This window comes from Bubalus kerabau, chromosome 4 (assembly GCF_029407905.1).
Source record: "Bubalus kerabau isolate K-KA32 ecotype Philippines breed swamp buffalo chromosome 4, PCC_UOA_SB_1v2, whole genome shotgun sequence".
Classification (NCBI taxonomy): domain Eukaryota; kingdom Metazoa; phylum Chordata; class Mammalia; order Artiodactyla; family Bovidae; genus Bubalus; species Bubalus kerabau.
In genome coordinates, this window is record NC_073627.1 from 131,701,870 (window position 1) to 131,727,479 (window position 25,610).

General features: G+C 38.4%; 1 protein-coding gene across 5 annotated transcripts in view; it reads left to right on the forward strand.

Moving 5' to 3' along the window:
• The window catches only part of INVS (inversin), a 131,252-nt gene that overhangs the window by 38,678 nt on the left and 66,964 nt on the right, over positions 1–25,610 (forward strand). The window contains exon 1 of one of the 5 annotated variants that reach the window (XM_055578642.1): positions 23,710–24,142. The exons of the other annotated variants lie outside the window; for them this stretch is intronic. The gene's annotated coding sequence lies outside the window, so the exon portion shown is untranslated. Of the gene's footprint in view, positions 1–23,709; positions 24,143–25,610 lie in introns of those variants that run through there. 5 annotated transcript variants of the gene reach the window in all.

A 25,610-nucleotide genomic window follows, 5' to 3' on the forward strand; every position in this document is an offset into this window, starting at 1 on the left:
GTGAAGAGTGAACAGGAGCAGGCTGAAGTTGGAGAGGAATAAACTCTTGGAATAAGAAAAGACAAGGAGGCTTTGAATGGGTTTCCACTTTTATCACTGGGCCTAGTCAGTTCTTCAAGGAAGAGGAAAATTGAATAGAAGTCTGCACTGCAGCTACTTGTGAGGAATCAGAGGACAGCATTTAGGATGATGGCTCCAAATCAAGAAGGGTATACAGTAAAGCGCCTGTTGCTCAGTCGTGTCCGACTCTTTGTGACTCCACAGATCATAGCCCAACCAGGCTTCTCCATCCATGGAATTCTCCAGGCAAGAATATTGGAGTGGGTTGCAATTTCCTTCTCCAATTAAAGAATAAAGGTACCCACAGAAGTGGGGCTCTGAATTCTGCATATAAGCTGCCAAAATCTTCAGCTGACCTGTTATCAAAACATATATGGGGAAAACTTCAGGCACTCAAGTTAAGGCTAAAATAACTCATCAGAGATTTTTAATTGCTACCTGCCTATGTAAGAGAAATAGTTTAGAGTTTGAATTCAGACAAGTTGACTGCCTGCTTAAAAAGAAATCAGTACAGGTGTACCTTGAAGATATTGCAGGTTCAAAGACCACTGAAATAAAGTGAATATCATAATAAAGCAAATCATGTGTATATTTTAGTTTACCAGTGCATATAAAAATTATGTTTACACTATACTATAATCTGTTAAGTGTTGAATAGCATTGTATCTTAAAAAAAATTATATACCTTAATTAAAAAAGACTATTGCTGAAAGATTCTGTCTTCTGACAACACAGAATTGCCACAAACCTTTTCTTTTTTAAAACACACAATATCTGATAAGCACAAAAAAGTGAAATGCAATAAAATGTTATGTCTATAATCTTTCACTAGTGGTAAAGAACCTGCCTGCCAGGGTAGGAGATGTAAGAGATGTGGGTTTGATCCCCTGGAGGAGAGTATGGCAACCCACTCTAGTATTCTTGCCTGGAGAATCCCGTGGATAGAGGAGCCTGGTGGGCTGTAGTCCATTGGGTCACAAAGAGTCTGTCATGACTGCAACAACTTAGCATGCACACACAGAATCCAGAGTCTCATTTACAGTGTGTAAAATGTTATCTAAAAGTATTAGACATGTGGACAAATGGGAAACTGTGATCCATACTCAAGAGAAAAGGAAATCTTTGAGAGCAACCAAAGATGATCCAGATGTTGTAATTAGCAGATGAGGATTTTAAAGCAGCTACTTTAACTCTGTTTACAAAAAGTATACTCATAATTAATAAGCACAGATAGTAGAAGCTGTAAAAAAGAACTAAATGGAAATTCTAGAACTGAAAAATATATAAATAAAAATTTTATTGGAAGAAATTATTGGTAGGTCAGAGATGACAAAGAGTCAGTGGGCTTGAAGATAGATCAATATAAATTTTACAACCTAAAATAAGGAATATATTAAGGAAAAAATTGTGTCTCACTGATTTGTGGGGCAATATTAAAAGATCTAACATCCTTGTAATGAGATTACAAGTATAATTACAAGAGGTGAGAGGAGAGGAAATGGGGCAGAAAAATAAAATTTTCTCAGTGATGACCAAAACTTGCCCAAACTTGGTGAAAGACATAAATTTAAAGATTCAAGAGGTATGTTGAACCCCAAAAGATAAAATACACAGAAAACCTTACTTAGAAATACTATAGTCAAACTACTAAAAACAAGAGAAAGAGAAAATCCTGAAAGCATCCAGAGAAAAAGACACAACCCAATAGAGTAAACCATGAATACGAATGACAGCATACGTCTCAGAAACGATAGACAGAAGAGGACATTAGAACGAGAGCTTTAAGATGCTTGGGGGACAAAACTATCAACCTACAATTCTCTATGTAGTGGAACTATCTTAACATATTGAAAATAAGGACAAACAAAAACTAAAAATGTATCTTAAACAAACCCACATTATAAGAAATACTGCTGCTACTGCTGCTAAGTCACTTGAGTTGTGTCCGACTCTGTGTGACCCCATAGATTGGCAGCCCACCAGGCTCCCCCGTCCCTGGGATTCTCCAGGCAAGAACACTGGAGTGGGTTTCCATTTCCTTCTCTAATGCATGAAAGTGAAAAGTGAAAGTGAAGTCGCTCAGTCGTGTCTGACCCTCAGCAACGCCATGGACTGCAGCCTTCCAGGCTCCTCCATCCATGGGATTTTCCAGGTAAGAGTACTGGAATGGGGTGCCATTGTCTTCTCTGATAAGAAATGCTAGAGGAAGTTTTCTGAGCTGAAAGGAAATGGTATCAGATAGGAACTTACAGTGTTCTTGCTGCACCATCTACTGTTAAAGCCAAATTGTATGGCAGCTGGCAAAGGAGAAATGGTTATAAAGTCTAGCGCCAGTATCACTGTGTTTGTTCAGTCACTCAGTCGTGTCTGACTCTGCGACCCCATGGACTGCAGCACACCAGACTTCCCTCTCCTTTACCATCTCCCGGAGTTTGCTCAAACTCATGTCTGTTGAGTTAGTGATGCCATCCAACCATCTCATCCTCTGTTGTCCCCTTCTCCTCCTGCCTCAGTCTTTCCCAATATCAGAGTCTTTTCTAATGAATCAGCTCTTTGCATCAGGTGGCCAAAGTATTAGAGCTTCAGCATCAGTCCCAGTCCTTCCAATGAATATTCAGGATTGATTTCTTTTAGGATTGACTGGTTTAACAAGATAAAGAAGAGTTTACTTGGAGTTATAAGGCAAATAATTGGTAACTGCTACAATGATTAAGGGAATTTATTTTGATTCTAGTTTGCTGAGAATGTGTACCAAGAGTGGGTGTTAAATATTGTCAGATGTCTTTCTCTCATCTTTTTGTTCAATATGACCATTTTTTTTTCTGTTGGTACTGTTTTTATTTAGATGCTAAATAGTGTCCAACTCTTTTGCAACCCTAGAGTAGCCCACCAGGCTCCTCTGTCCAAGAGATTTTTCCAGACAAGAATATGGGAGTGGGTTGCCTTCTCCTCCAGGGGATCTTCCTGATCCAGGGATCAAACCTACCTCTCCTGCATTGGCCTTTACCCCTGAGGCACCAGGGAAACCCATTTTTTTTTTCCTGTTACACTGTTATAATAGCTGCTCTAGACTGCTTGTGTGTGAATTCCAACATCTGAGTCTTCTTGTTCAGTTCAGTTTAATCACTCAGTCATGTCCAACTCTTTGCGACCCCATGGACTGCAGCACGCCAGGCTTTCCTGTCCATCATCAAATCCTGGAACTTGCTCAGACTCATGTCCATTGAATCGGTGATGCCATCCAACCATCTCATCTTCTGTTGTCCCGTTCTCCTCCTGCCTTCAATCATTCCCAGCATCAGGGTCATTTCCAATGAGTTAGTTCTTCACATCATGTGGCCAAAGAGTCATCTTGAGGTCTGTATTAATTGTTTTTTTGTATTTTGTCCCAAAATTTTTTGTTTCTTTGCATGTGTAGTAATTTTTTATTATGTCCTCACAATTTTAGGTGGTGTGTTATAGGGACTCCTCATTCTGTTGTCTTTCTCTAGAGAGTGTTGATTTTTTTGTTGGTGTTTTATCAGGTAGTTAAAACTGGTTAATCACACTGAACTTAAATGTTTTACTTTTTTCCCATAGTCTTTTGTTGAATCTTTCAGACCTGATCCATAGCCCTGGTACATAACCTATGCTTTTAAGGCATGGCTCTTCGGAGATTTCAGTGGAAACCCCGAGAAGTATATCAAGCCCTCTAACTAGGTGAGACTCAAAACTCCAAATTCTGTCTCCTCTGTGCTGGGTAGTAGCTGAAATCTCTGATCAACTTTTTCAACCTTCAGTTTACTAGTTTCTGCAGACTTCTTGGAGTTTCTCCATGCATTTGCAGTTCAGGGACCAGCCAAGGATTTTAGATGAATCTATGTGCATATCTGAGGTCTCCCCACTTTGGCTCTTTTTTCCATTCCTGTTATTCCATCATTCTAATCCTATCCATCGTAATTTAATGTCTGAAGAACTAAAGTAGCCTGTCAGCATTCTGGATTCAATTCTTCCTTCTCAAACCATTCTCCATGCTGCAGCCAGTTTTGTTCATTCATTAACTCATTTGTCAAATAATGGATGAGCACACACTCAAAAGACAATACAGTCAAGCTATTGCAGCTATTAGGTTGGCTTGTCACATAGATTCAGCAGATGAAGAGACCATAAGATCACATTTATTTAGATAGTTTATTATTTATGATACAGCAGGCATCATTGATTCTTCTTGTCCTCAAGTACTACGGTGATGCAGAAGCAAGTCCAGGTAGATGCTGCACAGAGAGTGGGACTGTGTCACATTTGAGAAAACTTGAGCCTAGAAATCTTACATCAGGAATGTGAGCACACCTGCCCAAACTTTTCCCTCAAACAAGACATTATCTTTGTTGTCCTTGGGCAACAAGCAGATTCATCCTCCTGCCTGAAGGGAGATACTATCTCTAGATTCCAAGGCCACTTACTGTGCAGACATCCTTGAAAAAACAGTCTAAGTAACCAGACAGGTAGAAAGACTATGAAGACTCACCTCCAAAGAAGTCCAGAAGCAAACCAAACTTACCTTAGGTTGAATTTTCAGAGTGATTTCACAGATAATAGAAATGTGTCCATCTGTTCCCTTAAGTCCGTCTTCCTTCTTTTCATCTGCAAAGGAAAAAGGAATCTCAATGAGGTGATAGGCTTAAATTTCCACAATATATTTTAAATCTTTTATCCCACCACAAAATATAAGGCTGAAAATTTTAATTACCTTGAAAGTCTTAGACTTATATTCTTTTACACTAAATTGGAAAGGTGTCTGCAAAGGCAGAATTTGTTTATATCAGCAATTTATTAATCCTTTGAACAGTTATACAAAGGAATTGGGTTAGATTTTATTGAAGAAGAAAGAACATATGTTATGATTCTACCTGCAAGAGCCCTATACCCAAGATAAGGAGAATGGGCCTATACTTGAAGAGGGTATTTTTCTTATAAGACAGTATCAGCATACTGAGTGTACCGTCTAAAGAACCCAGGCCGTAAGGGTTTCTCGGGTGGTAACAACTATCAAGGGAAGCTTGTATGGCCCATTCCAGTTTCCAGTGTTCTTCCTGCTAGGTATTGAGAGGCAGTTATTAGAGCAGTCCGCCCCACCCCCCACCGCTGCCACTTCCTGATGTAGGTGCAGACTTGGATTGAACTTAATACTGTCGTCACAATGGCAGCTTTACATTGTTAGAGGAATCATTCCTTGAACCCTAGAGTCCTTCTGATTATTTAGTATATAAATCACTGTATGAAAAATTCTTCCTGTCTAAAATAACTAAAATAGCTGTTTCCTATACTGGATAAACCTAATTTATGGAAGGCCTGAAATTTCAGGTGGGCCTAGTGAAATGGGCAAACTTAGACAAAGATCAGAAATGGGGGATAGAATTTCAGATAGAAGGAATTGAGTGAGCCAAGACTGAACAGCAGAAATGGCCTTAGCATTTTTTTAAAAAGAAACACTAAGGAAGTTAATTATAGAAGAGAATGAGAGATGGACTCGTTTCCTGTAAGTTTCTTTCTTATTTAATCCTAATTCTTTTTGTATTTCACTTCCTTCCTTTTTTCTGGTTTCCCCATCCTTTTCTTCCCTGTTTTACTTGTCTATAGCATAAACCTTTCAATTTCATACAGTAGCGTCTATAGGCATTGCTTACTTATTTTGGGTGGCCTCCAGAATTAAAGTTGCCATACGTCCAAAGCTTGTCCTTTCCATTGAATATTCTACTCTTAGGTCAGCAGAGTCATTCTTGAACTTGGCTGTATAACTGAGCAAACTCATTCATAAATTTAGTCTCCTTGGACTAACTAGATTTATTGTGGGCTACCAAAAATCCCTTTCAGATGTGCATGACTGCACTTGGAAGCTCTGAGCTTTACAGCCCTCTTTACTTCCATCTCTTCTAACCAGAGCAATATCTCTTATCCACTGGCAGAAGAGAGGTAAGGATGTGATTGGGAGTTTGAGCATGAAAGTAATGTGATGGGCTTGGAGAGCGTGAATGCAAGGTGTGTTGGAGGTAATAAGATAGGTACTTCACCACAGCTGTACGCAAATTCTGTCTCGTAAGGTATTAATACAAAACATAAAGCCCAATATATACTTAATGTTTAGCATCTTCTGCATTTGCTGAGGCATTGTGAAGAACATATTGGTTACTCTGATAAATTAGGGTGAAAGGAGATTTGATTGGAAACAATCTCTGCTTCAAGTGTTTTGTGGCTTGGGTGATTTTTATTTCTTGCTGCTTTTGCTGTCATTTATTCCCAATATTTTACATTATCCAGTAGCTTGATTTTTATTATTGACAGTTATAGTCTCAAGTGACTTTCTCCTTGGCTTTGTGAGAGTTTTTCCCCTCAAGCCTATTTCCCAGGTTTATTCTATCCAAGAAAAATGAGGGTAGTTAATAACCCGCTCTATGTTTATTATTTAAAAAAAAAACAATAAAAATTATAAAAGCTTAAAAAGGACCTTGAAAATCATTATGTACAGCATTTCCCAAAGCTCCTTCCTTAGGACAGGTAGTCTCATGAAATGTGTGAAAAATGGATCCCGTCATCAGAAAAGTTTGGGAAATACTGAATGTTATTTCTTGGAAATTTGCAATACACACTAGCATCTTAAAGGTTCTGAAAAATGATACAGTAAAGAAACCTGTGTTTTTTTTTTGAATCCAGGATTTTTCAAAATCATTTTATCTCGACACTTTTTAAGGCGTAAACTGATAGCATCTTAACTGAAAGTGAAAGTCACTCAGTCGGTTACTGACTCTTTGTGACCCCATGGACTATACAGTTCATGGAATTTTGTAGGCCAGAATCCTGTAGTGGGTAGCCTTTTCCTTCTCCAGGGGATCTTCCCAACCCAGGGGATCAAACCTGGGTCTCCCGCATTGCAGGCAGATTCTTTACCAGCTGAGCCACAAGGGAAACCCAAGAATACTGGAGTGGGTAGCCTGTCCCTTCTCTAGCAGATCTTCTAACCAGGAATTGAACCTTGGTCTCCTGCATTGCAGGCAGATTCTTTACCAACTGAGCTATCAGGGAAGCAGCTTAAGGAATTGGTCAAAGACTTGGTAAATACTAGTTTATAACTTAATTGAATATCTTTATTTCACAGCTGAAGAAACGTGGGCCCTGAAAATTGTCTTACTCATCACATCTAAAAACAATGCCTTAGATCTACAAGTAAATGATAGATAATGATATGTTCCTATTTAGGAAACTAGCTGTAGCCACGATCAAAACCCAGACTAGTTGGAGCCATGATCAAACCCCAGATATTCTAACTTGTATCTCATACCATTTAATACTGATAGTGCATTGAAACTTATGTGTGCTACTGTTTAAGCTGAAGATAAATTTAAAAAATGTTATTATTGCTGTAAAATGTTTCATGCTAGCTAAAAAGGCAAACTAAAAAGTGAATATTTTGCTGATGTTTTAAATAGTTTTAGACTATTGCTGTCTGTCTCTAGTCTATAACAATGTCAAATGTTGGTCTCTTGAAATTGGTTAGAGTGCTCTGGGTTTTGAAGAAACAGTTCAAGTCTGTTTAAAGCCATCTGAAAGGGGAATTTTCTAAAGCTTTTTCTATTCCCATGATTCTCACAAAATTCTCCAATTCTTTCTAGTATAGGAAATAATGGATCTTCCCTTAAAGAAGTGCTAATCCCAGAGTGATCATGTAAGACAGATTTTCCCACCTCTGATCAGGTTTTTTTTTTTTTTTTTTTTTTTTGCTATATATATATATATATATATGGTGTTTTATCCTCAAGGTGTTTCTTTTTTCATGAAAATAGTGTACTGTATATGAGAAACACTCTTGGAATTTTTATTTTTCAGGACTCTATTTTGGTATGACATTTTTTTGATCATTACCATACTTAGCTAAGTCAGATTTCACTATCATCAAAGAATATATCTTAGAATTAAAATCTCAAATTGCGCTTGACCTTCCTGATTTGCAGTCAGTTTAAATTAGATAGTATCTCCCATCATCTTAAAACAGGTGACCTCTTAGTGAACACTACCATTTGTAGAGAAAGCAACTATAACAATAGGAAAAAGATGTGAGGTGAAGAAAAAGCCTGTATCATTTGTTTTAGCATCAAAAAAAATGTATGAATAGTTTTTAATGCTGGAGATAAACAGGTATCATAAATGGTGTATGGGGGTTCACATTAGTGTATCAGAAGTTTTTATGGGCACTCTTGCTGATTACTTGATGCAACCCTGTATATTGTGCTGTGTTTTCTCAACTGCCTTTGTAAACACTGTGGCCTTAATAGATCATTTTGAAAGAAGCTACCATCCCACTGCATCTGTTGGTAGCCTTCTTTCAGGTTTCTGACATATCCTTAATCTGATGCTCAGCCTTGTCATTTGGATCAATAGTAAACCAGATAAGATGTCTTCTGCTTGCAAGACTATGGCTATAAAAGGTATCTGAAAAATAAATTCACTTTTTATGTCCATGCCACAAACCTTGGGGGTACTAATTTATCATTTGTCTCTCCATCTATCTGTAAACAGTCTGTTAAATTGGTTATTGATGAGAATAAGGTGAATTATACTTGAAACAAGAGTAATATAGAAATAAACTTCATAGTAAATTTCTTAGATTCCTTCAAAAAGATGACATCTTTTTAAGAGGTGGCATAACTTTAATCTCTATTTTAGAATGAGCAATTTGTTTTCTATATTGTTTTCTATTCTACATCATCAATAATAATAATAAATTATAATAATGTTATACTTTATAAAGCACTTTTATATACATGATCTTATCTCCATAACCTCATAATGTATTACCAATTTTATAATTTGTAATGCATTTGTCAGTCATTCAGATATTTTTATCTAGTACCTATTAATACTATATATATATATTATATATATATTATATGGCACCATGCTAGGCACTGCACATTCTGTATATAAAAAAATTTTTGGTGATAATAGAAGAAATTAAAATTGTGACATTTTAGTATTAGAAGGAATCCCCCAAATCATCTCCAAACTTATTGTTTTACAGGAAGCTAACTTGCAGCTGGTTTGTGAATCACAGTCAACCAGCTATCCAGTAGCATTGTTTTTTTTTTTTTTTCTGTTATATAAAGTGATAATCTTTCTAAAGTCAACCCATAGTTTAAATTTTTGAATCTGTGTTTCTTCATCTATGAACTGACAATGATTCCGGCCTTCATAAAAGGGATATTATGAATATTAATAAAGGTATGATTATGGAACATTTCAAAATTTAAATGCCCATCTGAGGATAAGAAACATGTCCTATAGGGAAGAGACAGGGAGCAAGAGAATCAAAATGTAAGCCATGGTTCCCTCATGTTTGTGAAGTGCAGGCTGCTCATTGTTTTCTTTATATTTTTCTTCGTTTTTGAAGTTTCTTTAATGAACATCTTACTACTTTTATAATAAAATTAAGTTTTTTCCCCTCTCTTCCCTCTCTAACATTATATTTTGGAATAATTTCAGATTTAGACAAAAGTTGCAAGAATACTGCAAAGAATTCTCATGTACCCTTCACCCACATTCCCCAGATGCGCACATTTAACCACATGCGCTTTATCCTTTACTCTCAGTGTATATGAGTGTGAGACATTGTCTTCTCAACCATCTGGAGTAGGTTGTAGACATGATCCCCCTTTGCTCTCACATCTTTAGTGCATATTTCCTATTAACAAGGACATCCTCTAAATAACCACAGTTCAATTATTAAAACCAAGCAACTAACATAAATACTATTATCAAATCTTATTTAGATTTTTCCAGTGATCCAAATAATATCATCTATCTAAGAGAAAATCCAGGATTAGGCATTTCATTTGATTATTATATCTTTTTAATTTTCATTAATCTGAAACAGTTCCTTAATCTTCTTTGTGAGTGTGTATGTGTGACCACATATGACATCACATTCTAAGTGTACAGACCAATTATATTGTCTTTCATTTTGAATTTGTCTGATGTTTCCTCATAATCTAGATTATACATTTTTGGTAAAAATGTCGCAGGAATGATGTGTGGTATTCTTCTTAGTGCACCATAGCAGAAACGCATGATGTCATTTGTCCCATTACCGGTGATGACTTTGATCATTTGGATAAAGTGACATCTGCCAGGTTGCTTCAGTGTAACCTTACTTGCTTTCTTTTTGTGATTAATATGTGTTTTGTGGAGAGCTCATTTGAAACTATGTAAATATGTTATTACTCCTCAAACTTTCACCCACAGGTATTAGCCTCCTCTGGCCACTCCACCTGAGTCAGTTATTATTATGATAGTGCCAATAATAGAAGTTTTTTTTTCATAGGTAAGAAGTAGATTTATTTAGAGAGAAACACACTCTTCAGACAGAGAGTAGGCCCTAAAATGTTATTTTTAATCAGTTACTGCTTGTTCCAGATATGAAATTAGGTGTATGGTCTGATGGAAACTATAAAAATTACCTCTCACGTTAAACAAAAAAGCTAATAATAAGTGGAAGAGATTGTACCAAGAGGCTAAAAAAAAGCTTATATTAGACATAGGGTAATGGAATTGTAGGTGATCTTTTTTCTTATTTTCCAAATTTTTAATAATTTTCCAAAGTTTTTAATACATATGAAATATATAATTCATAATTTTTGAATTGCTTTCTAAAATGTGTATTTGTTTATATCTAATTGGTTCACAAAGAGCTTGAGGGCAATACTAAATGTTGATTTAAGAATTGTGATGTGCTTGAATTTAGAAGGACTGTTAAACTATAATTAAAACATAGCTGTGGCAAAAAGGACACTTAGCCTGGGATAAGTTATCAAATGGAACAATGAAAATAATCTTTCATCTGCTGCTGTTTCTTTCCCATTCTAACTGCTAAACTGCAGCACTATTTTTTTTACCAACTCAGTTGTCTCTTTCTTAGTTTCAAGAGAAAAGGTCCCAGAACAGTGGAAGAAAGGTGAGGAGCAGTACAGAGTTCAGGGGTTGATCTGTTATGATATTTTGAAGATGACTTAGATTTGAGACTAGAAGGCACGTGTTTGAATTCAGGTATCACCATTCATTGTTGGGGACCTTGGCTACTATTTTGAAGATGGGTCATAGTTATGAAGTCAGATAACTACTTAGTGCTCAGCATTTAATGAAACCCTTTAATGAGTAGCCTGAATGAGGTTCATTAAAGATTTCTGAGTGTAATTGAATTTATTTACATATTTATCTATCATTTGTCTTTCCCACTATCTAAGAAATCTATCCATAGTGTGGAACTGAAGTAGAGAAGGCAACAAATGGATTCAATCAGTTGTTTGAAACAGTTTCCCCAAAGGAACATATCTTAGTCAAATAGATGAATTAATTTTTTTTTTTAAACTGCATGTTAGGATCAATAGAAGGTACGTTGTTGAAAAACTAAAGATGGTGCCTACTACAAGACTTGGGGTGCTTCAAAGGAACCCAATGTTAAGCAAGATTTATTTGGATTTAGCTTCTGAATTTAGTACTAAAACATGATTTTTTAAAATATAAATTTATTTTAATTGGAGGCTAATTACTTTACAATATTGTAGTGGTTTTGCCATACATTGACATGAATCCGCCACAGGTGTACATGTGTTCCCCATTCTGACCCCCCTCCCATCCTATCCCTCTGGGTCATCCCAGTGCATCAGCCCTGAGCACCCTGTCTCATGCATCGAACCTGGACTGGTGATTCGTTTCACATATGATAATGTACATAAAACATGATTTTTTTAAAGGTAAGTGCTTTCATTGCAACTCAGAAGACTGCTCAGGGTCAGTGAGGAGAACAGACCAGGCAGATTATAATGTTCATCAAACAATGAGAACACTAGGTGTAAATTCTTTCCTCCTCTGAAGGTTGTCATCCAACCTTCCTGGTGTATTTTTGTATTTTTTATGCACTTGCTCCTCCTTGCTTGTACTACATTGTAATGTATAATGATCGTGCATATGTATTTTAAGTATTTTTAAAGCTTCCAAAACCCTTAGCAGAGTGTCTGATTCAGAGTCATTACATGGTAAGGAACTGTTGAGTATCGAATGAATTGTTGAATTAGCAAGTCCCACTCTTGATACCATTTTCAAATTACCTGTAGAGCATTTAGGAAATACTAATCCCAGAGTCTCAAATTCTGACTTCATTGACCTAGAATGAGATGCATTCTTTTTTGGTGGTTGTGAGTGCTTTTTTAAGTTCTTCATGGTTGAGAACTCTGATAATTAGGTTATTTGTTTAAACAATGGTTCTCAAAGTGTGAACTCCTGGACCTAGCAGCACTGATATCTCCCATAAACTTGTTGGAAATGTAAATTCTTACACCCCACACCAGAGATAGTGAATGAAAAACTCTGAGGGAAGTCCCCAAGCAGTTTGTTTTCCAGCCCTTCAGAGATCCTGATGCATGCTAGAGTTTGAGAACTACTGATTTAAGATGAAATCAATGTTTTCCTATAAATAAAATGTCAACTATTAGAAACAAAATACATTTTATAATCAGCCCAAAAGGTTGTGCCAACTTAAAGCACCACTCTAAATAAATGAGGGTAGCTCACAAGCACGAGGGAATTGTACGTGTGGAAATAAGCATCACAGCATTTTACAATTTTTTAATATTTATTTTTTGTATGAAATGCTCTCTACTGAAGGGACTAACTTTCATACTAATCTTAAAAAATTGTCCCTATCAGGCAGAAAATTCACATGAAAAATCCAGCATTGTGTAAGGAAGCTCAGAGTCAAGGATACCTTTCTGTAGTTTCTTTTCTTAGAGAAGAGTCTGTCGACTTTTTTCTTAACAGTAACATTTTCTTTTTCTGTTGTGCTGTTTGACTGTGTGCCACTTGATAATTCTGTCTATTCCTGTGGAAACCAAGTTAGTGGATGGAGCCAAGGCTTGGAGGAGGCATTGAAGAGAAGTATTAGTAGAATTCAGCCACAGAGCAACTAAAGATGTTGCCTTTCCTTCAGTCAAATCCTTCTTGAGAGCCAGAATCTGTTTTAAGCCCAAGAGATGTTCTTGGCTGATGTATTGTCTAGCTGCTCTGCCAGACGGATGAACATCTTAAACTTGAAAAGCAACAAATAGAGCTCCCATTCTGCCTTTGAAGTGCCATTCTTAGCCTTTGCTTAGAGAATTGTCAAATAGCTTTTAAAAAAAAAAAAAATAATAAGATATGCTTAAGTTGACATGTTAGTGATGTGGTTACCATCATAGGTGTTGAGTAATTAGAGATTTTACCTGTAAAACACAGTATTTAGGCTTGAAATCAGAAATTTAATGAAAGAAGGAGAATGTCTCTGACTGGAAAAAGCAACACGGATTTCATTTCATTGCTATAGCTCAGTAATCCATGTAATCGTTTCTATAGCTCAGTCATTCAAAAATTTGGTTTTTAAAATTGTTTCCTGTAAGGATTCACATTAAATTAAAAAAAATAATAAAAAGCATGAAACCAAAGTACAGTGAGACACCTAATTGGAGCCAAAAAATTATCCAAGCAGGCACTAATAATAAGGAAAGGCCCATCTTTTTTCCAATTCACTTACACTCTGTATTTGATATGGTAGCAGTATCTTGTGGTCTAGGAAAAAGAACAGTATGGATCGCATTATACTAAGCTAAACTATTTATGTGGTTATTTAAATTATGTTTACATTTCAGTTAGGATGTATGGATTCATTTTTCCAGTTTTATGTGCTTTCATTTATGCCGGAATTTATGTCTTTTGATAAAACAGTTGATTTATAACCTTGTCTCTTGAATCCATCTCTTCCAATCTTCAGATCCATATAGACTCTTTTCTTTTTCTGCTTTTCTTTTTTGTTGGACATCTCTGTATAGGTTTCCCTCAGACACCCTAAACTCCACATGTTAAAAAAACAGAACTCAAAATCTTCATCCTGAATCCTATTGTTCCTTCTGTCTTTTCGGTTAATGACGCCACCCTCCATTGGACCCATTCAGGAGTCCTCTTACATTTCACAGCCCGTCCTCTAACTTCCGCTTAGCTGCCAACGTTTCTATTCTGGATCGCTGCTGTAACCCCTTAACCAGTTGCACTGCCAAAGATTTGTTTGCCTCAAATCAGTGCTTCAGACTGCCTCCAGGGCATTTTCTAAAAACATAAATGTACTCACATCATTTCCTTAAACTCTTGATTGGTACCCCATTACCTATATGATAAGTTTTAGACTCTTCATCATGCTATATTAGACTCTCCATTTTCTAGCCCCTACTCACCTCTCTAATCACATTTCACTTCTTCTTATACTTCATTCATGTTGCAATAATATAGAACTGTTTTCAAGGCCTAAGGTTTTATTTTACCCTGCATACAAGCTAAGAAGTTAGACTGTTACTACTTCATGGATGTTGACAATAGACACAAGCCTCCAAGTCAGGGACAAAGAAACTTATTATTCACGGTGTAGAAAAAAAGCACCAGCACCCATCTGTTTGCACTGATTTCCCTTTCCCCAAAGAACCATAAGGGAGTTACCGAAGGCCCACATAGGTGCTGTACATGCAGTAGGTTTCCATCGCAGCACAGAGGAACACTGAACTTCAGGAATCACACTTTTGTAATGAGCAGTTAGTAAACCCAGGGGAAGAGATGTCCTGTCCTTCAAATTGATTGCAGCAGACACATCCCAGAGAAGCTGCCTAGGCCAAGAATGGTCAAGTCTCTGCATTTTTGGCATAAGAACATGCATGGCTGATTAGGACCCATGGTAAATTGCTTCTCCCAACAACCCACCACTTGGCCCTCCATGTTCTTCACATGAGCATGCCATTCCATCAGCTACTCTGATTAATCTGACCAACAGAGACTAGGAACAAATCTAATTAATATGTCTCATATAGCATTTAAGTGATAGAATTCTAAGCTGCAGGATGAGAACAACCTGCAGTATTGACTTCAGTGTCCTGGATTAAGTCCACTGTGACTAAGTACCAGGGGAGACAGCAGGTCTTACTTTATACAGCCAAGAGGCTTTTCTGTTATCTATGATACATGCAAGAGAGTTTGGCTGACCTGCTGATCTCAGTGTTATTGCCAGTAATTATAGGAGGCACTAGATGGGCTGAAAAACAACCCCTAAGCCCAGTGGAGAAATATTTCCCTCTCTTTTCCAGATATAAACATAAAATCTGAAGAGGCACAAGTCACTTTAGTTTGGGGTTTATTGTTAAACATGGATCACCATTGGCTTTCCAGGTGGTGCAGTGGTAAAGAACCTGCCTGTGAATGCAGGAGACACAGGTTTGATCCCTGGGCTGGGAAGATCCCCTGGAGTAGGAAATGGCAACCCACTCCAGTATTTTTGCCTGGAGAATCCCATGGACAGAGGAGCCTGGTGAGCTACAGTCCACAGGGTCACAAAGAGTTGGACATGCCTTAGCAACTGAGCGTGTACATACACATGCTACCCAGAGGGTATACCCATGAGGCCAGCCTAGGATTACTCTTAGGGTATGAATCCTACATTTTCAAAATAGCTGTGTATAACCCCCAACTCCTTTTGTCCTGATTATTTCTCAGGAGGCTGCCATGAGGAGATGAACTCTTTCTGAGAGTGGCCATGTACAGTAACCAAACTACCTCTCTGTTAGGTGTGTGGATCAGGAAGAGGTAACAGAAGTAGAGTTGGAAATCTTTTTGAATTTGTTTTTAAGGAAGCCGTGCCTGCTCCTGATTATTTCAGATTCCTGGAAACATTATGGGGCATAGAATGTCCATCAAATATCTCAACTATTGGCCCAATTTTGGATGGTCTTTGTGACAAAAGACACATCATAGTCAGATGGTATAGAAACCTAAAACATGAAAAACACTTCAGTTTCATGGGCCTCAATGCTGTGGCTTATATAGGCTAATCAGACTGGAACAGTGACATTGTAACCTGAAACATGTCTGCAATCATGAGGCATAAGGTGTCCCTGAAAGGGGTTGGTCAAAATCCCTACCAAGAGTGGGCAGGGACAGTGCCCTGTTAAAGTGGCCTCCTTTATTTTAAGAGAAATTGGCCAATTTAGAAGAACAAGCAAGTCTGGTACGCAGTGGTAGCTCCTACATCAAACAGGGACCTTTTACTCTGGGTCTAATCTGTGATGATGAATTCATTACCATGTTTAGTGCAATGATGAATCCAGGAAGCAAATGGCCAATGACCTTGGCAATACAGGCTTATTCAGCAGCCTGATGCCAGCTAGTCTCATAAGAGAATAGGCCCTTACAGTGGGCATCTACATGACTGACCCAGACTGTTCAATTGGCAGCTAGAGTTTATCTCCATAGTTTGTAGCCCCATAGAGGGATGTCTTTAAACTATCATCAATAGTCTTCCAGGTGCCGGATCAGATGACTTGAACATTGACAACATTCCATGCATTAAAAAAAGCATGTCCCATCCCTAAGAGTAGTGTCTAAGTTAAGGACAGTGGCTTTCACTTCAGCCCACTGGGCTGACCTGTCGTCAGCATAGTCGGTCTTCCAGAGTTGCCATTGAGATTGGACTGCTTCCCAGTTGTGTTTGGACTGCCTCGCAGTGGGTGCCATCAAGTTTTAACTTAGCCGGATCATCAGTAAATCAGGCCAAGGCATTCAGGGGAGCCTCTGTGTATTGAGGGCACCATTAAACAAGCAGCTTTGCTTTCAACAGTGGCCACCTCTACACCCAGTGCTTTGTCCTCATTACCAGACAAAGCAGACTATAGCAGGGATTGGGTACATGGTGCAGTTGGCTCTGCATTATTAAACAAGGCATTGCATTCATTTTCACTTTTGAGCCGTTGCTCACTCAAGTCTGAACCAAGGGAACGTCTACTGTTTTCATTCCACCCAAAGTTCTATATCAAATAGCAGGGTCGCATTGCTTTCACCATTTATTTCCACTTTGGAAAGTCCTTGGCTCAGCAACCACAACCACACTGCCTTTCAGCTTGCTGCCCCATTGTCATGCTGTCATCTCTTTCTCTGATTGCCCAGAGGAAGGTGAGCCAAAACCAAGGCATCATTTGGGCAGGTTCTTTTAATCCTACTCCTCATCACTGAGTCAACAGACAGGTCAGTGGGGTCCTTTACCTCCCCAGCCCTGCCCACCATGTGGGTGTGTGAAGATTCCACATGGAATCTTCTCATCCCTGAACCTGACCTGCAGGGCCCTTGTCCTTACTCTTCGAGAAGATGATATCTCTGTCAGCATCCCCTCCTCATTTCCTGTAATATCAGGTGTTGGATTTAATTTATCCTACTTTCCTGCTTTTTTCTTTGTATGTACCAACTTACTACAAGGTAATAAGTTAGCTCTGAGTACTGGCAGAAGATATATGAATACCGTCAGAGACAAAAGAGCTGACTACTGATGGCACAGCAGAAAGCATAATAACTTGCATCTTTGCATCAGTTCCTTTACACCAAGGACCAGGAGGCATTGCCAAGGCCCTAGATGGACACTGAGCACACAGTGGGTTCACATGGCATCTGAGGGATGCTGAACTGGGGCGTATCTCCAACTTTACTACTTACTTTAGTAAACACTAAGCAAGACTGCTCTTGATCTAATGCTCAAGGAGACATGAATGTCCCACAAGTTTGCTCGGTACAAAACCAACTCCAAGAAATGGCCCAGGTAGAGGAGTCAGGGCTTTGCATTCTTGGCACACTTGATAAGAACATGCAGGGACACTCCAGCCCCATGGCAGAGTGCCTCTCCTGACACTACTGTGGTATTTCTAAGACTGATTTGTGTCTGCAGCCATTACAGGAAAGCTTGATATAAAGAGGTTATTGATATTTGTGACCTATATACTTCCTGCTGCTGCTGCTGCTAAGTTGCTTTAGTCGTGTCTGACTCTATGCAACCCCATAGACCTCAGCTCACCAGGCTCCTCTGTCCCTGGGATTCTCCAGATAAGAATACTGGAGTGGGTTGCCATTTCCTTTTCCATATACTTCCTATGAATAGTGATTTTTATTAAAAATTAATATTGTAAATGCCTTGAGAGTTTATAAATATGTAATTATATATATAATTAGAATTAATAATAACAAATCATGTTTATATTACTTCCATTTCAGTTTTAAATAATGTATCTTTTGGGGGTACAGAATGATTAGGATTTAGATAAAATATGGCAGAATGCCTACCTTACATTTATTTGTGCTATTATATATATATATAGTTATATTTCCATGACAAAATTATACATAAACCTATAAATGAAAACAAAATATAGTGAACATTTGGTGGACAGTTGTTTTCTCCCTCAACCTCCATGAGAGTAAATATAAATGCTGAGGACATAGAACAAGAATGCATCAGGAAACATAGGTTTGGGGAAAATATCTGGTCTCTTCAGTGTCCCAGTGGGGAAAAGGGCTGCTATATGCAGTTCTGTATTCACACTAAAGCAAAAAAAAAACTGCTTAGAATTTGGGGGTATTCTTTGTCTTGACATGAGGCTGTTACTTTAGAGGAAGCTGTTTTAGAGAAGTGGCAGGAGCAGGACAAAGATCAAGTCTCAGGAGCAGGAAGCTACCCACCTGCTCAGTGACAGTAACTGTGATACCCCTAATATCACTAGACGTGGGGCTGCAAAACATCATCATAAATACAAATTCTTAAATGGACCAGGAGCTGGGTGTTAGCAGCTATAAAGGTGAGCAGAGAGAAAAAAAGGAAAACAAAACAAATAAAAAATAACAGCAAACAATCTCTGCTTCAAAATGAACCCTTGAACAAACTAGATGAAGAAATCTAATGCTGAGACAGCTAACAATATCATCATTTCAGATAATGAATTTATTCCTAGCAGAAGTGTGTAAACAAAGCAAAAAGAACAGCCACACAAAGATAGAAGATATTTGCTAAATAAGTCAAGAATTAGTATCCAGGAAACTCCTACAGATCAGTAAGGAAAAAACAAATAGCTCAGCTGTGAAATGAGTAAACAACACAAAAAGGCTATTTGTTTCTTCAAGAAGAAGAAACAAATAGCCAACAAAGACATTCCACCTCAGGAAGGGAAGTGAAAATTAAATCCATGATAAGACACAGTTGTGAACCCACTGGCAAAAGTTAGCAAGTCTGACAAAACCAAGTGTGGAGAAGATGTGGGGAAACAAAAATTCTCAAACATAACTGGTGTGAATGTAAATTGGAGTACCTACTTGAGAGAACAGCTTCAGCCCAGCAGTTTCAGAAATTCTGGTACATGTACCAAGAGATATATATGAGAAAATTCATTCCAATATTGTTTGTAATAGTGAAAAATGAGGAACAAGCTAAATATTCCCTTAGAGACAAATAAATATACTATTTTCATATGACAGAATGCTTTCTCCAGTGAAAATGTATGAACCAAAGCAATTTGGATATATCTCAAAAATATTGCTTTGAGTAAAAGGTGGCAAGTGATTCCTGGAGGGCTACTTATATAAAGTTTGAAAACATACAAAATAATGCTGTGTAGTTTATGAATACATGTATTTATAAGAAATAAAACATATCAAAACATTCATGGGAATAATAATCACCAATTTCTCCAAAGATAGAAAGGGAATAGAACTGGGAAAGGGCACAAAGGGAGTGTTAACCATCTAAGTTATATTTTATTTCTTAAAAATGAAAAATTAAAATATCAAAGTATTTCACTCAAAACCTCCATATCTTTGTTATTTAGATTAAATGACTTTTCCTAAAAAAAGGAGTTCATCTTAGCAAATTGGACAGACAAAAATATGAACTTAAGTGGCATTTTGAGTTGAGTCAGATTCATTTCAAGTGCTGTTCTCCAGGTCAGAGAGCTTTTTCATTCTCTTTTACCCTTTTAGATATTATACTCCTTTTCATGTATCTGAGGAAAATCCAAATGTCTTTAATCATTTACATGACAGACAAAAGATCATCATGTTAATAATTATAGAAAGATTAAGATGAAGATTATTAGTACCTAACAATAAACAGCCAGAGAAGGCAATGGCACCCCACTCCAGTACTCTTGCCTGGAAAATCCCGTGGACGGAGGAGCCTGGTAGGCTGCAGTCCATGGGGTCGCTAAGGGTTGGACACGACTGAGCAACTTCACTTTCACTTTTCACTTTCATGCATTGGAGAAGGAAATGGCAACCCACTCCAGTATTCTTGCCTGGAGAATGCCAGGGATGGGGGAGCCTGGTGGGCTGCTGTCTATGGGGTTGCACAGAGTCGGCCATGACTGAAGCGACTTAGCAGCAGCAGCAGCAATAATAACAGCAACAACAAAAAACCCCAAACCGAAAAATGACATCTTACTCAATGTTTCAGAGCCATTAGGAAATATTTTCACATTTGAGTGGTGTAATAGACATCATATCAGAGTTAATATCCTTTTACTGATGAAATAGGACTTTTTTGTAACTTTAGTTCTCATTTCTGCTTACTTGCCTGCAGAATTTTCTTAAGAATATATACTCTTTTGATCTATTATCTATTTCACTCTTATACTATTTCCTACCCAGTCCGAAATTATAAAAGTAGATCCCCAGTCTTCACCTCAGGATCGTGTCATGTGGCCCTAAGAGATGATACTAAGTTCTTAGTATCAAAACAAAAGTAATTGTGTCATAATGAACCTGAAAACTTAAGAAGTCCTGATTTGGAGCAATAGTGAGGAAATGTTTGAACATTTTGTTTGTTTGCACTTGTATTGAGGGGGTTTTATGGGAAACAGAGTAGCCTATAACACGGGTCCCCAAAGTCATACAGTCTTCAGGGGGCTATCAAAATAGCTTGCTGCCTGAAACTAGTATTTTCCTCTTTCCCACTGTTACTAGGAATACTCTCGTGAATTTAGCTCAAAGAGTTGTCTGTCCCCTCTGTTCATTCTCAGAATTGAGTTTGTATACACTGAGCATTTAACAAATGCTTGTTCATAAAACCAAGGAGGTTGATCTTGGTCCAAATGGATTATATTTTTTCTAGTCCCAGCATTTGTCAATAGTATTTCAGATGGTCTATGTCCTTTGGAATAGGAGAAGCTAACCTGATCATGCAGGAGACCCCGGTTCAATTGCTGGGTCAGGAAGATCTCTTGGAGAAGGGATAGGCTACCCACTCCAGAATTCATGGGCTTCCCTGGTGGCTCAGCTGGTAAAGAATCCTCCTGCGATGCAAAAGACCTGGGTTTGATCCCTGGGTTGGGAAGATCCCCTGGAGGAGGGCATGTCAACCTAGTATTCTTTCCTGGAGAACCCCATGGACAGAGGAGCCTGGGGGCCTACAGTCCATGGGATTGCAAAGAGTCGGACACGACTGAGCGACTAAGCACAGCCCAGCAACACTCCCCACTAAATTCCGATTGGGTATGTTCTTTTTGGTGCTGTATCACCTTTATCTGAAGGTATAGACATTTTTCTCAATGTAAAAAAAAAAAAATCAGAAAAGCCATTATATAGAACATTCCATCTGTTTTTATTTTCACCTGTTCCTAACCTTGCTTCTCTCCTTAATCACTAGCTGAGCTACGTATACTGTGTTCAGTCGGATCTTTCTATCTACTTGCCCTCAGTCATGGGCCATTCTTGGTTCCACTTGACCATCTGTTTTTTGTTGCTTCCTCCACATTGGAAAACTTTGTAATAAAATTAGCAAACATCATTTGCTTTGTGTACTCTTCTAAGTACAGATATTACCTTTATCATTTCATATACATGATAATCTCAGGTACTATTATTATTCCTGTTTTACAGATGAGGAAATTAGAAGCACAGGAAGATATTTTATTTGATATGTAAAAATTTACCCTGATACTTCTGTGAGGGACAAAGATGAAATCTGTGTCAAAATAAAGTACATTCTACTCTTGTCTGCTTTGTAACAAGGCTCCAAGAATTTTTTTGAATGATTGAGTATTTACTACTGAAATGTACCATGTTTTGTGTAGGTAGAACCCCCAGAATAATGTGGAGTGTAAATATAATAAGCATCGTGTCTATAACTCAGTAGCCACCCCCTAACATATTCTAGTTTCCTTCTTCTCCTTCCCTTTTCCTCTTAATTTCAAAATCACAATGATTGTCTGATTGACTCTCTTTAAAAGGTCATGATGAATTATTCTGTAATATTTGAAATGTTATGCTCAGAAAGGTCAAACCTTATTTTTTTGGTATGAAGTACCACATAGGTTTGTTTTTCCTGGGCATTTTTTTTTTCTTTTTTCAAAGAAAGATGGCAAGAGATTTAGAGCAGGGTGCCCTCTTGAGGAAATTTTAGTACCTTCTCAAAAACTGGAACTGGCATTGGGTGAAATGAAAAAAATCCAGATAAATGATGTCCACTATGAATGAAGCACTGATAAATAAATCTTAAAAAATAAGAGTAACCAAATACCACATATTTGAGAATTAATATTCTTAACTGTTATGCACTAATTTAGCAAATGTCAATAAGTTTTAAATAAAAACAAAAAGCTATAGGAGATATTTTATATCCTCCTATTCACTCAGTCCTTCAAGTAACATTTATTAAGCACCTAGTCTGTGCCAGGAACCATGCCGAGCACAGTGATCAATAAAACATAGCCTCTGCATTCATGATGCTTACTACTTGTGAGGAAGATCTCAGTAAAGATAAATTAACAGATATATATGTAACTACAAACTGGGGAAAGTGCTGTGAAGGAAATGAAAAGATTCTGCAATAAAGAAGAACAAAATAAGTTTTCCCTAGGGTGGTCAAGGAAAACCGCTCTGAATGGAAATAACTGAGCTGCATCCATGCTTTTCAGTCCATTCCAGGTTTGCCCATCTAGTGTAGACGGCCTTATGGATGCTTTTCCTAGTTTTCTCCCTTATTTCAGCCTCTACCCTGGAGCTGAGTTGACTCCTGCCTCTGAGGCAAGCAGACAAGTCTCATTCTTCTTTCCTCACCTCCCTGTTGCCTTAGAGCCTCACATTCATTACAGTGGGGGTGGGGGTGCTCAATTAATAAGTGCCTTCCTTATTAATTCTCATAGCCCCGGATAGTAGAACATTAAAGCATTGTAATTATATCACTTAAAAGCCACATTACCAACAATGTTAAGGATGTAGACCGTGTCAGTTCAGTTCAGTCGCTCAGTCATGTCCGACTCTTGCAACCCCATGAATCGCAGCACGCCAGGCCTCCCTGTCCATCACCAACTCCTGGAGTTCACTCAGATTCACTTCTGCTATTCACGTCAGTCTGTTATTCCATGTCCAGTTCTAACTGTTGCTTCTTGACCTGCATACAGTTTTTTTAAGAGGCAGGTCAGGTGGTCTGGTATTCCCATCTCTTGAAAAATTTTCCACAGTCTGTTGTGATGCACACAGTCAAAGGCTTTGGACTAGTCAGTAAAGCAGAAGTAGAGGTTTTTCTGGAACTCTCTTTTGCCTTTTTGATGATCCACAGATGTTGGCAATTTGATATCTGGTTCCTCTGCCTTTTCTAAATCCAACTTGAACATCTGGAGGTTCCCGGTTCACGTACTGTTGAAGGCTTGGAGAATTTTGAGCATTACTTTGCTAGTGTGTGAAATGAGTGCAGTTGTGCAGTAGTTTGAATGTACTTTGGCATCTTCACATCCTGTAATGCGAAGTCAAGTGGGCCTTAGGAAGTATCACTACGAACAAAGCTAGTGGAGGTAATGGAATTCCAATTGGGCTATTTCAAATCCTAAAAGATAATGCTGTGAAAGTGTTACACTCAATATGCAAGCAAATTTGGAAAAGTCAGCAGTGGCCACAAGACTCGAAAAGGTCAGTTTTCATTCCAATCCTAAAGAAAGGCAATGCCAAAGAGGGTCTCAGAAGATGAAGAAGATAGGCTGCCCTGCCTGCCACTATGCTGTGAGTAGAGAAAGAGAAATAGGCATGAGAACGGCAGAGAATTTGATCATGGAATATAGTTTGTTCATGTTGACTGTGAAATATGTATGGAATCTAGAAAATGGTACTGATGAACCTTTTTGCAGGGCAGGAATAAAGACATGGACATAGAGAACACACTTGTGGACATGGAGAAGGGAAGGAGAAGGTGAGACAGATTGAGAGAGTAGCCGTCTATGGGGTCGCACAGAGTCGGACACGACTGAAGTGACTTAGGCACAGCAGGAGCACTATTGACAAATATACACTACCAAGTGTGAAACAGATAGCTAATGGGAAGCTGCTGTATAGCACAGATTACTCTGCTCAGTGCTCTGTGATGACCTAGACGGGTGGGGGGGGGAGGGGGAACTCGAGAGGGAGGGGAAGTATGTATACTTATAACTGATTCATGTTGTTGTCCAGCAGAAACTAACACAACATTGTAAAGTAATTATACTCCAATAAAAATGAAAGAAATAGAATTATCTATGGTACCAAACATATTGAAGTCTCCAATCAGAATTGGAGATACGGAAGTAGATGTCAGGGAAGAGTTCGAAAGCACTACTCTTCAAGGGTTTCAAAGCTCCCGCAGGCATACTGTATAATGGTTCACCTGAGTACCATTATGTGTTAGTGGTTCAGTTGTGTCCGACTTTTTGTGACCCTATGGACTATAGCCCACCAAGCTACTCTGTTCATGGAATTCTCAGCAAAAATACTGGAATGGGTTGCCATTCTCGTCTCCAGGGGATTGTCCCAACCCAGGGATCGAACCCAGGTTTCCCACATTGCAAGCGGATTCTTTTCTGCCTAAGCCAGAAAGGAAGCCCAAGTACAATTACATTCAATCCACCTGGAGAAAGAAGTTTAGCTAGAACTGCTTTCTCCAGATGGATTGATTGTGCCAGATTGGAGGGTTTAACCTATGTGGACAGCACTGCCTGCAGTGGGTGGCCCACAGTGACTTCTGGGTTGGTGTTCATGTGACCATATGAGTCTGGAACCTGAACTGTGAGGAAGTTCCTTATACCTTAGTTGTAACTATAAATAGGTCTCTTCAAGAACACTAACCACCTTCTTATTAACCAGTTGCTATGGAAAAAATACATTCAGAAAACGAAGATCATGGCATCTGGTCCCATCACTTCATGGGAAATAGATGGGGAAACAGTGGAAACAGTGTCAGACTTTATTTTTCTGGGCTCCAAAATCACTGCAGATGGTGACTGCAGCCATGAAATTAAAAGACGCTTACTCCTTGGAAGGAAAGTTATGACCAACCTAGATAGCATATTGAAAAGCAGAGACATTACTTTGCCAACAAAGGTCCGTCTAGTCAAGGCTATGGTTTTTCCAGTGGTCATGTATGGATGTGAGAGTTGGACTGTGAAGAAAGCTGAGCGCCGAAGAATTGATGCTTTTGAACTGTGGTGTTGGAGAAGACTCTTGAGAGTCCCTTGGACTGCAAGGAGATCCAACCAGTCCATTCTGAAGGAGATCAGCCCTGGGATTTCTTTGGAAGGAATGATGCTAAAGCTGAAACTCCAGTACTTTGGCCACCTCATGCGAAGAGTTGACTCATTGGAAAAGACTCTGATGCTGGGAGGGATTGGGGGCAAGAGGAGAAGGGG